This window comes from Eleutherodactylus coqui, unplaced genomic scaffold (assembly GCF_035609145.1).
Source record: "Eleutherodactylus coqui strain aEleCoq1 unplaced genomic scaffold, aEleCoq1.hap1 HAP1_SCAFFOLD_331, whole genome shotgun sequence".
NCBI classification, from domain to species: Eukaryota; Metazoa; Chordata; class Amphibia; order Anura; family Eleutherodactylidae; genus Eleutherodactylus; species Eleutherodactylus coqui.
The window spans coordinates 78,447-95,574 of record NW_027102621.1 but is presented as its reverse complement, the minus strand read 5'-3'; positions in this window follow the sequence as shown (position 1 = coordinate 95,574).

The window sequence follows — 17,128 nt, the reverse complement described above, 5'->3', positions numbered from 1 at the left end:
GTCTCAGGATTTGCTTGCAGTCCTACCATATCCCACAAAATGCAGAAGTACAGTCAATGCAGCTTTTTACCTAAAATGGTAAAAATTGGTCAAAGACTCATGCGGTTTATTACCTGCCCCTGGAATAACATCAATGGCAATTATAAGAATAATGCTGATAATAATACAAATTTTGTATGTATGTTTTCAGCCCTACAAAACCATAACTATAGAAGTTTAAATTTATACGTAAAGCTAGATATTTGTAGAAATATCTATATTGATATATAGCTATCTATTTATATAGCTAGATATATATCTATGCAGTAACATACATTAGATAGATAGATAGATAGATAGATAGATAGATAGATAGATAGATAGATAGATAGACTGTATATAAGCCTGCAAGTCTTGCACTTGAAGCAGCTTTATGATGTCATTAAGGCTCGATGGTGACACGCGCACCCGGAACAAGGATCACAGGTTGTTAGCGGCCATTTTTCCATCAGTCTCCACTGGAGCTAGAAGTGAGCAGACAGATACTCCTATAGACGCTGCTGGAGCCAGATCATTTGTCTCTGTGATGGACAACGTTTGAAATTCGCCCTTAAGCGGGAGACGGCAGCCTACAACAGTCAAATTGATCGCTGCTTATCACTTCTTTTGTGGTAGGTACAGTTATTCCAGATAGGGGAATGGGTAGGTTAAGTTATTCCAGGGAGGGGAATGCTTATGGGCAAGGCATTATGCTTGATCGGAGGCGGATGAAGTGGCAAAAAAGGCTCGGCCTACACCATGACCATGCCAATCGTCAACCCAAAGTGAATATGAGCCACACAGGTTGGTTGAAATAGCGCAACATGAATGATGGAACCTGGATCCAAGCGTCCCAGGATGCATTGCAGTGAAAACGTTCAACAATGTTCAGCGTGACCAATGTTTCTATCTTGGAAATCGAAATTGCATGCTGTATGGAGTGTTTTTGACATATCTTGTCTCAGGATTTGCTTGCAGTCCTACCATATCCCACAAAATGCAGAAGTGCAGTCAATGCAGCTTTTTACCTAAAATGGTAAAAATTGGTCAAAGACTCATGCGGTTTATTACCTGCCCCTGGAATAACATCAATGGCAATTATAAGAATAATGCTGATAATAATACAAATTTTGTATGTATGTTTTCAGCCCTACAAAACCATAACTATACAAGTTTAAATTTATACGTAAAGCTAGATATTTGTAGAAATATCTATATTAATATATAACTATCTATTTATATAGCTAGATATATATCTATGCAGTAACATACATTAGATAGATAGATAGATAGATAGACTGTATATAAGCCTGCAAGTCTTGCACTTGAAGCAGCTTTATGATGTCATTAAGGCTCGATGGTGACACGCGCACCCGGAACAAGGACCACAGGTTGTTAGCGGCCATTTTTCCATCAGTCTCCACTGGAGCTAGAAGTGAGCAGACAGATACTCCTATAGACGCGGCTGGAGCCAGATCATTTGTCTCTGTGATGGACAACGTTTGAAATTCGCCCTTAAGCGGGAGACGGCAGCCTACAACAGTCAAATATATTGCGGCTTATCACTTCTTTTGAGGGAGGTACAGTTATTCCAGATAGGGGAATGGGTAGGTTAAGATATTCCAGGGTGGGGAATGCTTATGGGCAAGGCATTATGCTTGATCGGAGGCGGATGAAGTGGCAAAAAAGGCTCGGCCTACACCATGACCATGCAACTCGTCAACCCAAAGTGAATATGAGCCACACAGGTTGGTTGAAATGGCGCAGCATGAATGATAGAACCTGGATCCAAGCATCTCAGGATGCATTGCAGCGAAAACGTTCAACAATGTTCAGCGTGACCAATGTTTCTATCTTGGAAAATGAAATTGCATGCTGTATGGAGTGTTTTTGATATATCTTGTCTCAGGATTTGCTTGCAGTCCTACCATATCCCACAAAATGCAGAAGTGCAGTCAATGCAGCTTTTTACCTAAAATGGTAAAAATTGGTCAAAGCCTCATGCGGTTTATTACCTGCCCCTGGAATAACATCAATGGCAATTATAAGAATAATGCTGATAATAATACAAATTTTGTATGTATGTTTTCAGCCCTACAAAACCATAACTATAGAAGTTTAAATTTATACGTAAAGCTAGATATTTGTAGAAATATCTATATTGATATATAGCTATCTATTTATATAGCTAGATATATATCTATGCAGTAACATACATTAGATAGATAGATAGATAGATAGATAGATAGACTGTATATAAGCCTGCAAGTCTTGCACTTGAAGCAGCTTTATGATGTCATTAAGGCTCGATGGTGACACGCGCACCCGGAACAAGGACCACAGGTTGTTAGCGGCCATTTTTCCATCAGTCTCCACTGGAGCTAGAAGTGAGCAGACAGATACTCCTATAGACGCGGCTGGAGCCAGATCATTTGTCTCTGTGATGGACAACGTTTGAAATTCGCCCTTAAGCGGGAGACGGCAGCCTACAACAGTCAAATATATTGCGGCTTATCACTTCTTTTGAGGGAGGTACAGTTATTCCAGATAGGGGAATGGGTAGGTTAAGATATTCCAGGGTGGGGAATGCTTATGGGCAAGGCATTATGCTTGATCGGAGGCGGATGAAGTGGCAAAAAAGGCTCGGCCTACACCATGACCATGCAACTCGTCAACCCAAAGTGAATATGAGCCACACAGGTTGGTTGAAATGGCGCAGCATGAATGATAGAACCTGGATCCAAGCATCTCAGGATGCATTGCAGCGAAAACGTTCAACAATGTTCAGCGTGACCAATGTTTCTATCTTGGAAAATGAAATTGCATGCTGTATGGAGTGTTTTTGATATATCTTGTCTCAGGATTTGCTTGCAGTCCTACCATATCCCACAAAATGCAGAAGTGCAGTCAATGCAGCTTTTTACCTAAAATGGTAAAAATTGGTCAAAGCCTCATGCGGTTTATTACCTGCCCCTGGAATAACATCAATGGCAATTATAAGAATAATGCTGATAATAATACAAATTTTGTATGTATGTTTTCAGCCCTACAAAACCATAACTATAGAAGTTTAAATTTATACGTAAAGCTAGATATTTGTAGAAATATCTATATTGATATATAGCTATCTATTTATATAGCTAGATATATATCTATGCAGTAACATACATTAGATAGATAGATAGATAGATAGATAGATAGACTGTATATAAGCCTGCAAGTCTTGCACTTGAAGCAGCTTTATGATGTCATTAAGGCTCGATGGTGACACGCGCACCCGGAACAAGGACCACAGGTTGTTAGCGGCCATTTTTCCATCAGTCTCCACTGGAGCTAGAAGTGAGCAGACAGATACTCCTATAGACGCGGCTGGAGCCAGATCATTTGTCTCTGTGATGGACAACGTTTGAAATTCGCCCTTAAGCGGGAGACGGCAGCCTACAACAGTCAAATATATTGCGGCTTATCACTTCTTTTGAGGGAGGTACAGTTATTCCAGATAGGGGAATGGGTAGGTTAAGATATTCCAGGGTGGGGAATGCTTATGGGCAAGGCATTATGCTTGATCGGAGGCGGATGAAGTGGCAAAAAAGGCTCGGCCTACACCATGACCATGCAACTCGTCAACCCAAAGTGAATATGAGCCACACAGGTTGGTTGAAATGGCGCAGCATGAATGATAGAACCTGGATCCAAGCATCTCAGGATGCATTGCAGCGAAAACGTTCAACAATGTTCAGCGTGACCAATGTTTCTATCTTGGAAAATGAAATTGCATGCTGTATGGAGTGTTTTTGATATATCTTGTCTCAGGATTTGCTTGCAGTCCTACCATATCCCATAAAATGCAGAAGTGCAGTCAATGCAGCTTTTTACCTAAAATGGTAAAAATTGGTCAAAGCCTCATGCGGTTTATTACCTGCCCCTGGAATAACATCAATGGCAATTATAAGAATAATGCTGATAATAATACAAATTTTGTATGTATGTTTTCAGCCCTACAAAACCATAACTATAGAAGTTTAAATTTATACGTAAAGCTAGATATTTGTAGAAATATCTATATTGATATATAGCTATCTATTTATATAGCTAGATATATATCTATGCAGTAACATACATTAGATAGATAGATAGATAGATAGATAGATAGATAGATAGACTGTATATAAGCCTGCAAGTCTTGCACTTGAAGCAGCTTTATGATGTCATTAAGGCTCGATGGTGACACGCGCACCCGGAACAAGGATCACAGGTTGTTAGCGGCCATTTTTCCATCAGTCTCCACTGGAGCTAGAAGTGAGCAGACAGATACTCCTATAGACGCTGCTGGAGCCAGATCATTTGTCTCTGTGATGGACAACGTTTGAAATTCGCCCTTAAGCGGGAGACGGCAGCCTACAACAGTCAAATTGATCGCTGCTTATCACTTCTTTTGTGGTAGGTACAGTTATTCCAGATAGGGGAATGGGTAGGTTAAGTTATTCCAGGGAGGGGAATGCTTATGGGCAAGGCATTATGCTTGATCGGAGGCGGATGAAGTGGCAAAAAAGGCTCGGCCTACACCATGACCATGCCAATCGTCAACCCAAAGTGAATATGAGCCACACAGGTTGGTTGAAATAGCGCAACATGAATGATGGAACCTGGATCCAAGCGTCCCAGGATGCATTGCAGTGAAAACGTTCAACAATGTTCAGCGTGACCAATGTTTCTATCTTGGAAATCGAAATTGCATGCTGTATGGAGTGTTTTTGACATATCTTGTCTCAGGATTTGCTTGCAGTCCTACCATATCCCACAAAATGCAGAAGTGCAGTCAATGCAGCTTTTTACCTAAAATGGTAAAAATTGGTCAAAGACTCATGCGGTTTATTACCTGCCCCTGGAATAACATCAATGGCAATTATAAGAATAATGCTGATAATAATACAAATTTTGTATGTATGTTTTCAGCCCTACAAAACCATAACTATACAAGTTTAAATTTATACGTAAAGCTAGATATTTGTAGAAATATCTATATTAATATATAACTATCTATTTATATAGCTAGATATATATCTATGCAGTAACATACATTAGATAGATAGATAGATAGATAGACTGTATATAAGCCTGCAAGTCTTGCACTTGAAGCAGCTTTATGATGTCATTAAGGCTCGATGGTGACACGCGCACCCGGAACAAGGACCACAGGTTGTTAGCGGCCATTTTTCCATCAGTCTCCACTGGAGCTAGAAGTGAGCAGACAGATACTCCTATAGACGCGGCTGGAGCCAGATCATTTGTCTCTGTGATGGACAACGTTTGAAATTCGCCCTTAAGCGGGAGACGGCAGCCTACAACAGTCAAATATATTGCGGCTTATCACTTCTTTTGAGGGAGGTACAGTTATTCCAGATAGGGGAATGGGTAGGTTAAGATATTCCAGGGTGGGGAATGCTTATGGGCAAGGCATTATGCTTGATCGGAGGCGGATGAAGTGGCAAAAAAGGCTCGGCCTACACCATGACCATGCAACTCGTCAACCCAAAGTGAATATGAGCCACACAGGTTGGTTGAAATGGCGCAGCATGAATGATAGAACCTGGATCCAAGCATCTCAGGATGCATTGCAGCGAAAACGTTCAACAATGTTCAGCGTGACCAATGTTTCTATCTTGGAAAATGAAATTGCATGCTGTATGGAGTGTTTTTGATATATCTTGTCTCAGGATTTGCTTGCAGTCCTACCATATCCCATAAAATGCAGAAGTGCAGTCAATGCAGCTTTTTACCTAAAATGGTAAAAATTGGTCAAAGCCTCATGCGGTTTATTACCTGCCCCTGGAATAACATCAATGGCAATTATAAGAATAATGCTGATAATAATACAAATTTTGTATGTATGTTTTCAGCCCTACAAAACCATAACTATAGAAGTTTAAATTTATACGTAAAGCTAGATATTTGTAGAAATATCTATATTGATATATAGCTATCTATTTATATAGCTAGATATATATCTATGCAGTAACATACATTAGATAGATAGATAGATAGATAGATAGATAGATAGATAGATAGATAGATAGACTGTATATAAGCCTGCAAGTCTTGCACTTGAAGCAGCTTTATGATGTCATTAAGGCTCGATGGTGACACGCGCACCCGGAACAAGGATCACAGGTTGTTAGCGGCCATTTTTCCATCAGTCTCCACTGGAGCTAGAAGTGAGCAGACAGATACTCCTATAGACGCTGCTGGAGCCAGATCATTTGTCTCTGTGATGGACAACGTTTGAAATTCGCCCTTAAGCGGGAGACGGCAGCCTACAACAGTCAAATTGATCGCTGCTTATCACTTCTTTTGTGGTAGGTACAGTTATTCCAGATAGGGGAATGGGTAGGTTAAGTTATTCCAGGGAGGGGAATGCTTATGGGCAAGGCATTATGCTTGATCGGAGGCGGATGAAGTGGCAAAAAAGGCTCGGCCTACACCATGACCATGCCAATCGTCAACCCAAAGTGAATATGAGCCACACAGGTTGGTTGAAATAGCGCAACATGAATGATGGAACCTGGATCCAAGCGTCCCAGGATGCATTGCAGTGAAAACGTTCAACAATGTTCAGCGTGACCAATGTTTCTATCTTGGAAATCGAAATTGCATGCTGTATGGAGTGTTTTTGACATATCTTGTCTCAGGATTTGCTTGCAGTCCTACCATATCCCACAAAATGCAGAAGTGCAGTCAATGCAGCTTTTTACCTAAAATGGTAAAAATTGGTCAAAGACTCATGCGGTTTATTACCTGCCCCTGGAATAACATCAATGGCAATTATAAGAATAATGCTGATAATAATACAAATTTTGTATGTATGTTTTCAGCCCTACAAAACCATAACTATACAAGTTTAAATTTATACGTAAAGCTAGATATTTGTAGAAATATCTATATTAATATATAACTATCTATTTATATAGCTAGATATATATCTATGCAGTAACATACATTAGATAGATAGATAGATAGATAGATAGATAGATAGACTGTATATAAGCCTGCAAGTCTTGCACTTGAAGCAGCTTTATGATGTCATTAAGGCTCGATGGTGACACGCGCACCCGGAACAAGGACCACAGGTTGTTAGCGGCCATTTTTCCATCAGTCTCCACTGGAGCTAGAAGTGAGCAGACAGATACTCCTATAGACGCGGCTGGAGCCAGATCATTTGTCTCTGTGATGGACAACGTTTGAAATTCGCCCTTAAGCGGGAGACGGCAGCCTACAACAGTCAAATATATTGCGGCTTATCACTTCTTTTGAGGGAGGTACAGTTATTCCAGATAGGGGAATGGGTAGGTTAAGATATTCCAGGGTGGGGAATGCTTATGGGCAAGGCATTATGCTTGATCGGAGGCGGATGAAGTGGCAAAAAAGGCTCGGCCTACACCATGACCATGCAACTCGTCAACCCAAAGTGAATATGAGCCACACAGGTTGGTTGAAATGGCGCAGCATGAATGATAGAACCTGGATCCAAGCATCTCAGGATGCATTGCAGCGAAAACGTTCAACAATGTTCAGCGTGACCAATGTTTCTATCTTGGAAAATGAAATTGCATGCTGTATGGAGTGTTTTTGATATATCTTGTCTCAGGATTTGCTTGCAGTCCTACCATATCCCACAAAATGCAGAAGTGCAGTCAATGCAGCTTTTTACCTAAAATGGTAAAAATTGGTCAAAGCCTCATGCGGTTTATTACCTGCCCCTGGAATAACATCAATGGCAATTATAAGAATAATGCTGATAATAATACAAATTTTGTATGTATGTTTTCAGCCCTACAAAACCATAACTATAGAAGTTTAAATTTATACGTAAAGCTAGATATTTGTAGAAATATCTATATTGATATATAGCTATCTATTTATATAGCTAGATATATATCTATGCAGTAACATACATTAGATAGATAGATAGATAGATAGATAGATAGATAGATAGATAGATAGATAGATAGATAGATAGACTGTATATAAGCCTGCAAGTCTTGCACTTGAAGCAGCTTTATGATGTCATTAAGGCTCGATGGTGACACGCGCACCCGGAACAAGGATCACAGGTTGTTAGCGGCCATTTTTCCATCAGTCTCCACTGGAGCTAGAAGTGAGCAGACAGATACTCCTATAGACGCTGCTGGAGCCAGATCATTTGTCTCTGTGATGGACAACGTTTGAAATTCGCCCTTAAGCGGGAGACGGCAGCCTACAACAGTCAAATTGATCGCTGCTTATCACTTCTTTTGTGGTAGGTACAGTTATTCCAGATAGGGGAATGGGTAGGTTAAGTTATTCCAGGGAGGGGAATGCTTATGGGCAAGGCATTATGCTTGATCGGAGGCGGATGAAGTGGCAAAAAAGGCTCGGCCTACACCATGACCATGCCAATCGTCAACCCAAAGTGAATATGAGCCACACAGGTTGGTTGAAATAGCGCAACATGAATGATGGAACCTGGATCCAAGCGTCCCAGGATGCATTGCAGTGAAAACGTTCAACAATGTTCAGCGTGACCAATGTTTCTATCTTGGAAATCGAAATTGCATGCTGTATGGAGTGTTTTTGACATATCTTGTCTCAGGATTTGCTTGCAGTCCTACCATATCCCACAAAATGCAGAAGTGCAGTCAATGCAGCTTTTTACCTAAAATGGTAAAAATTGGTCAAAGACTCATGCGGTTTATTACCTGCCCCTGGAATAACATCAATGGCAATTATAAGAATAATGCTGATAATAATACAAATTTTGTATGTATGTTTTCAGCCCTACAAAACCATAACTATACAAGTTTAAATTTATACGTAAAGCTAGATATTTGTAGAAATATCTATATTAATATATAACTATCTATTTATATAGCTAGATATATATCTATGCAGTAACATACATTAGATAGATAGATAGATAGATAGATAGATAGATAGACTGTATATAAGCCTGCAAGTCTTGCACTTGAAGCAGCTTTATGATGTCATTAAGGCTCGATGGTGACACGCGCACCCGGAACAAGGACCACAGGTTGTTAGCGGCCATTTTTCCATCAGTCTCCACTGGAGCTAGAAGTGAGCAGACAGATACTCCTATAGACGCGGCTGGAGCCAGATCATTTGTCTCTGTGATGGACAACGTTTGAAATTCGCCCTTAAGCGGGAGACGGCAGCCTACAACAGTCAAATATATTGCGGCTTATCACTTCTTTTGAGGGAGGTACAGTTATTCCAGATAGGGGAATGGGTAGGTTAAGATATTCCAGGGTGGGGAATGCTTATGGGCAAGGCATTATGCTTGATCGGAGGCGGATGAAGTGGCAAAAAAGGCTCGGCCTACACCATGACCATGCAACTCGTCAACCCAAAGTGAATATGAGCCACACAGGTTGGTTGAAATGGCGCAGCATGAATGATAGAACCTGGATCCAAGCATCTCAGGATGCATTGCAGCGAAAACGTTCAACAATGTTCAGCGTGACCAATGTTTCTATCTTGGAAAATGAAATTGCATGCTGTATGGAGTGTTTTTGATATATCTTGTCTCAGGATTTGCTTGCAGTCCTACCATATCCCACAAAATGCAGAAGTGCAGTCAATGCAGCTTTTTACCTAAAATGGTAAAAATTGGTCAAAGCCTCATGCGGTTTATTACCTGCCCCTGGAATAACATCAATGGCAATTATAAGAATAATGCTGATAATAATACAAATTTTGTATGTATGTTTTCAGCCCTACAAAACCATAACTATAGAAGTTTAAATTTATACGTAAAGCTAGATATTTGTAGAAATATCTATATTGATATATAGCTATCTATTTATATAGCTAGATATATATCTATGCAGTAACATACATTAGATAGATAGATAGATAGATAGATAGATAGATAGATAGATAGATAGATAGACTGTATATAAGCCTGCAAGTCTTGCACTTGAAGCAGCTTTATGATGTCATTAAGGCTCGATGGTGACACGCGCACCCGGAACAAGGACCACAGGTTGTTAGCGGCCATTTTTCCATCAGTCTCCACTGGAGCTAGAAGTGAGCAGACAGATACTCCTATAGACGCGGCTGGAGCCAGATCATTTGTCTCTGTGATGGACAACGTTTGAAATTCGCCCTTAAGCGGGAGACGGCAGCCTACAACAGTCAAATATATTGCGGCTTATCACTTCTTTTGAGGGAGGTACAGTTATTCCAGATAGGGGAATGGGTAGGTTAAGATATTCCAGGGTGGGGAATGCTTATGGGCAAGGCATTATGCTTGATCGGAGGCGGATGAAGTGGCAAAAAAGGCTCGGCCTACACCATGACCATGCAACTCGTCAACCCAAAGTGAATATGAGCCACACAGGTTGGTTGAAATGGCGCAGCATGAATGATAGAACCTGGATCCAAGCATCTCAGGATGCATTGCAGCGAAAACGTTCAACAATGTTCAGCGTGACCAATGTTTCTATCTTGGAAAATGAAATTGCATGCTGTATGGAGTGTTTTTGATATATCTTGTCTCAGGATTTGCTTGCAGTCCTACCATATCCCACAAAATGCAGAAGTGCAGTCAATGCAGCTTTTTACCTAAAATGGTAAAAATTGGTCAAAGCCTCATGCGGTTTATTACCTGCCCCTGGAATAACATCAATGGCAATTATAAGAATAATGCTGATAATAATACAAATTTTGTATGTATGTTTTCAGCCCTACAAAACCATAACTATAGAAGTTTAAATTTATACGTAAAGCTAGATATTTGTAGAAATATCTATATTGATATATAGCTATCTATTTATATAGCTAGATATATATCTATGCAGTAACATACATTAGATAGATGGATAGATAGACTGTATATAAGCCTGCAAGTCTTGCACTTGAAGCAGCTTTATGATGTCATTAAGGCTCGATGGTGACACGCGCACCCGGAACAAGGATCACAGGTTGTTAGCGGCCATTTTTCCATCAGTCTCCACTGGAGCTAGAAGTGAGCAGACAGATACTCCTATAGACGCTGCTGGAGCCAGATCATTTGTCTCTGTGATGGACAACGTTTGAAATTCGCCCTTAAGCGGGAGACGGCAGCCTACAACAGTCAAATTGATCGCTGCTTATCACTTCTTTTGTGGTAGGTACAGTTATTCCAGATAGGGGAATGGGTAGGTTAAGTTATTCCAGGGAGGGGAATGCTTATGGGCAAGGCATTATGCTTGATCGGAGGCGGATGAAGTGGCAAAAAAGGCTCGGCCTACACCATGACCATGCAACTCGTCAACCCAAAGTGAATATGAGCCACACAGGTTGGTTGAAATGGCGCAGCATGAATGATAGAACCTGGATCCAAGCGTCCCAGGATGCATTGCAGCGAAAACGTTCAACAATGCTCAGCGTGACCAATGTTTCTATCTTGGAAAATGAAATTGCATGCTGTATGGAGTGTTTTTGACATATCTTGTCTCAGGATTTGCTTGCAGTCCTACCATATCCCACAAAATGCAGAAGTACAGTCAATGCAGCTTTTTACCTAAAATGGTAAAAATTGGTCAAAGACTCATGCGGTTTATTACCTGCCCCTGGAATAACATCAATGGCAATTATAAGAATAATGCTGATAATAATACAAATTTTGTATGTATGTTTTCAGCCCTACAAAACCATAACTATAGAAGTTTAAATTTATACGTAAAGCTAGATATTTGTAGAAATATCTATATTGATATATAGCTATCTATTTATATAGCTAGATATATATCTATGCAGTAACATACATTAGATAGATAGATAGATAGATAGATAGATAGATAGATAGATAGATAGACTGTATATAAGCCTGCAAGTCTTGCACTTGAAGCAGCTTTATGATGTCATTAAGGCTCGATGGTGACACGCGCACCCGGAACAAGGATCACAGGTTGTTAGCGGCCATTTTTCCATCAGTCTCCACTGGAGCTAGAAGTGAGCAGACAGATACTCCTATAGACGCTGCTGGAGCCAGATCATTTGTCTCTGTGATGGACAACGTTTGAAATTCGCCCTTAAGCGGGAGACGGCAGCCTACAACAGTCAAATTGATCGCTGCTTATCACTTCTTTTGTGGTAGGTACAGTTATTCCAGATAGGGGAATGGGTAGGTTAAGTTATTCCAGGGAGGGGAATGCTTATGGGCAAGGCATTATGCTTGATCGGAGGCGGATGAAGTGGCAAAAAAGGCTCGGCCTACACCATGACCATGCAACTCGTCAACCCAAAGTGAATATGAGCCACACAGGTTGGTTGAAATGGCGCAGCATGAATGATAGAACCTGGATCCAAGCGTCCCAGGATGCATTGCAGCGAAAACGTTCAACAATGTTCAGCGTGACCAATGTTTCTATCTTGGAAAATGAAATTGCATGCTGTATGGAGTGTTTTTGACATATCTTGTCTCAGGATTTGCTTGCAGTCCTACCATATCCCACAAAATGCAGAAGTACAGTCAATGCAGCTTTTTACCTAAAATGGTAAAAATTGGTCAAAGACTCATGCGGTTTATTACCTGCCCCTGGAATAACATCAATGGCAATTATAAGAATAATGCTGATAATAATACAAATTTTGTATGTATGTTTTCAGCCCTACAAAACCATAACTATAGAAGTTTAAATTTATACGTAAAGCTAGATATTTGTAGAAATATCTATATTGATATATAGCTATCTATTTATATAGCTAGATATATATCTATGCAGTAACATACATTAGATAGATAGATAGATAGATAGATAGATAGATAGATAGACTGTATATAAGCCTGCAAGTCTTGCACTTGAAGCAGCTTTATGATGTCATTAAGGCTCGATGGTGACACGCGCACCCGGAACAAGGATCACAGGTTGTTAGCGGCCATTTTTCCATCAGTCTCCACTGGAGCTAGAAGTGAGCAGACAGATACTCCTATAGACGCTGCTGGAGCCAGATCATTTGTCTCTGTGATGGACAACGTTTGAAATTCGCCCTTAAGCGGGAGACGGCAGCCTACAACAGTCAAATTGATCGCTGCTTATCACTTCTTTTGTGGTAGGTACAGTTATTCCAGATAGGGGAATGGGTAGGTTAAGTTATTCCAGGGAGGGGAATGCTTATGGGCAAGGCATTATGCTTGATCGGAGGCGGATGAAGTGGCAAAAAAGGCTCGGCCTACACCATGACCATGCCAATCGTCAACCCAAAGTGAATATGAGCCACACAGGTTGGTTGAAATAGCGCAACATGAATGATGGAACCTGGATCCAAGCGTCCCAGGATGCATTGCAGTGAAAACGTTCAACAATGTTCAGCGTGACCAATGTTTCTATCTTGGAAATCGAAATTGCATGCTGTATGGAGTGTTTTTGACATATCTTGTCTCAGGATTTGCTTGCAGTCCTACCATATCCCACAAAATGCAGAAGTGCAGTCAATGCAGCTTTTTACCTAAAATGGTAAAAATTGGTCAAAGACTCATGCGGTTTATTACCTGCCCCTGGAATAACATCAATGGCAATTATAAGAATAATGCTGATAATAATACAAATTTTGTATGTATGTTTTCAGCCCTACAAAACCATAACTATACAAGTTTAAATTTATACGTAAAGCTAGATATTTGTAGAAATATCTATATTAATATATAACTATCTATTTATATAGCTAGATATATATCTATGCAGTAACATACATTAGATAGATAGATAGATAGATAGATAGATAGATAGACTGTATATAAGCCTGCAAGTCTTGCACTTGAAGCAGCTTTATGATGTCATTAAGGCTCGATGGTGACACGCGCACCCGGAACAAGGACCACAGGTTGTTAGCGGCCATTTTTCCATCAGTCTCCACTGGAGCTAGAAGTGAGCAGACAGATACTCCTATAGACGCGGCTGGAGCCAGATCATTTGTCTCTGTGATGGACAACGTTTGAAATTCGCCCTTAAGCGGGAGACGGCAGCCTACAACAGTCAAATATATTGCGGCTTATCACTTCTTTTGAGGGAGGTACAGTTATTCCAGATAGGGGAATGGGTAGGTTAAGATATTCCAGGGTGGGGAATGCTTATGGGCAAGGCATTATGCTTGATCGGAGGCGGATGAAGTGGCAAAAAAGGCTCGGCCTACACCATGACCATGCAACTCGTCAACCCAAAGTGAATATGAGCCACACAGGTTGGTTGAAATGGCGCAGCATGAATGATAGAACCTGGATCCAAGCATCTCAGGATGCATTGCAGCGAAAACGTTCAACAATGTTCAGCGTGACCAATGTTTCTATCTTGGAAAATGAAATTGCATGCTGTATGGAGTGTTTTTGATATATCTTGTCTCAGGATTTGCTTGCAGTCCTACCATATCCCACAAAATGCAGAAGTGCAGTCAATGCAGCTTTTTACCTAAAATGGTAAAAATTGGTCAAAGCCTCATGCGGTTTATTACCTGCCCCTGGAATAACATCAATGGCAATTATAAGAATAATGCTGATAATAATACAAATTTTGTATGTATGTTTTCAGCCCTACAAAACCATAACTATAGAAGTTTAAATTTATACGTAAAGCTAGATATTTGTAGAAATATCTATATTGATATATAGCTATCTATTTATATAGCTAGATATATATCTATGCAGTAACATACATTAGATAGATAGATAGATAGATAGATAGATAGATAGATAGATAGATAGATAGATAGATAGACTGTATATAAGCCTGCAAGTCTTGCACTTGAAGCAGCTTTATGATGTCATTAAGGCTCGATGGTGACACGCGCACCCGGAACAAGGATCACAGGTTGTTAGCGGCCATTTTTCCATCAGTCTCCACTGGAGCTAGAAGTGAGCAGACAGATACTCCTATAGACGCTGCTGGAGCCAGATCATTTGTCTCTGTGATGGACAACGTTTGAAATTCGCCCTTAAGCGGGAGACGGCAGCCTACAACAGTCAAATTGATCGCTGCTTATCACTTCTTTTGTGGTAGGTACAGTTATTCCAGATAGGGGAATGGGTAGGTTAAGTTATTCCAGGGAGGGGAATGCTTATGGGCAAGGCATTATGCTTGATCGGAGGCGGATGAAGTGGCAAAAAAGGCTCGGCCTACACCATGACCATGCCAATCGTCAACCCAAAGTGAATATGAGCCACACAGGTTGGTTGAAATAGCGCAACATGAATGATGGAACCTGGATCCAAGCGTCCCAGGATGCATTGCAGTGAAAACGTTCAACAATGTTCAGCGTGACCAATGTTTCTATCTTGGAAATCGAAATTGCATGCTGTATGGAGTGTTTTTGACATATCTTGTCTCAGGATTTGCTTGCAGTCCTACCATATCCCACAAAATGCAGAAGTGCAGTCAATGCAGCTTTTTACCTAAAATGGTAAAAATTGGTCAAAGACTCATGCGGTTTATTACCTGCCCCTGGAATAACATCAATGGCAATTATAAGAATAATGCTGATAATAATACAAATTTTGTATGTATGTTTTCAGCCCTACAAAACCATAACTATACAAGTTTAAATTTATACGTAAAGCTAGATATTTGTAGAAATATCTATATTAATATATAACTATCTATTTATATAGCTAGATATATATCTATGCAGTAACATACATTAGATAGATAGATAGATAGATAGATAGATAGATAGACTGTATATAAGCCTGCAAGTCTTGCACTTGAAGCAGCTTTATGATGTCATTAAGGCTCGATGGTGACACGCGCACCCGGAACAAGGACCACAGGTTGTTAGCGGCCATTTTTCCATCAGTCTCCACTGGAGCTAGAAGTGAGCAGACAGATACTCCTATAGACGCGGCTGGAGCCAGATCATTTGTCTCTGTGATGGACAACGTTTGAAATTCGCCCTTAAGCGGGAGACGGCAGCCTACAACAGTCAAATATATTGCGGCTTATCACTTCTTTTGAGGGAGGTACAGTTATTCCAGATAGGGGAATGGGTAGGTTAAGATATTCCAGGGTGGGGAATGCTTATGGGCAAGGCATTATGCTTGATCGGAGGCGGATGAAGTGGCAAAAAAGGCTCGGCCTACACCATGACCATGCAACTCGTCAACCCAAAGTGAATATGAGCCACACAGGTTGGTTGAAATGGCGCAGCATGAATGATAGAACCTGGATCCAAGCATCTCAGGATGCATTGCAGCGAAAACGTTCAACAATGTTCAGCGTGACCAATGTTTCTATCTTGGAAAATGAAATTGCATGCTGTATGGAGTGTTTTTGATATATCTTGTCTCAGGATTTGCTTGCAGTCCTACCATATCCCACAAAATGCAGAAGTGCAGTCAATGCAGCTTTTTACCTAAAATGGTAAAAATTGGTCAAAGCCTCATGCGGTTTATTACCTGCCCCTGGAATAACATCAATGGCAATTATAAGAATAATGCTGATAATAATACAAATTTTGTATGTATGTTTTCAGCCCTACAAAACCATAACTATAGAAGTTTAAATTTATACGTAAAGCTAGATATTTGTAGAAATATCTATATTGATATATAGCTATCTATTTATATAGCTAGATATATATCTATGCAGTAACATACATTAGATAGATAGATAGATAGATAGATAGATAGATAGATAGACTGTATATAAGCCTGCAAGTCTTGCACTTGAAGCAGCTTTATGATGTCATTAAGGCTCGATGGTGACACGCGCACCCGGAACAAGGACCACAGGTTGTTAGCGGCCATTTTTCCATCAGTCTCCACTGGAGCTAGAAGTGAGCAGACAGATACTCCTATAGACGCGGCTGGAGCCAGATCATTTGTCTCTGTGATGGACAACGTTTGAAATTCGCCCTTAAGCGGGAGACGGCAGCCTACAACAGTCAAATATATTGCGGCTTATCACTTCTTTTGAGGGAGGTACAGTTATTCCAGATAGGGGAATGGGTAGGTTAAGATATTCCAGGGTGGGGAATGCTTATGGGCAAGGCATTATGCTTGATCGGAGGCGGATGAAGTGGCAAAAAAGGCTCGGCCTACACCATGACCATGCAACTCGTCAACCCAAAGTGAATATGAGCC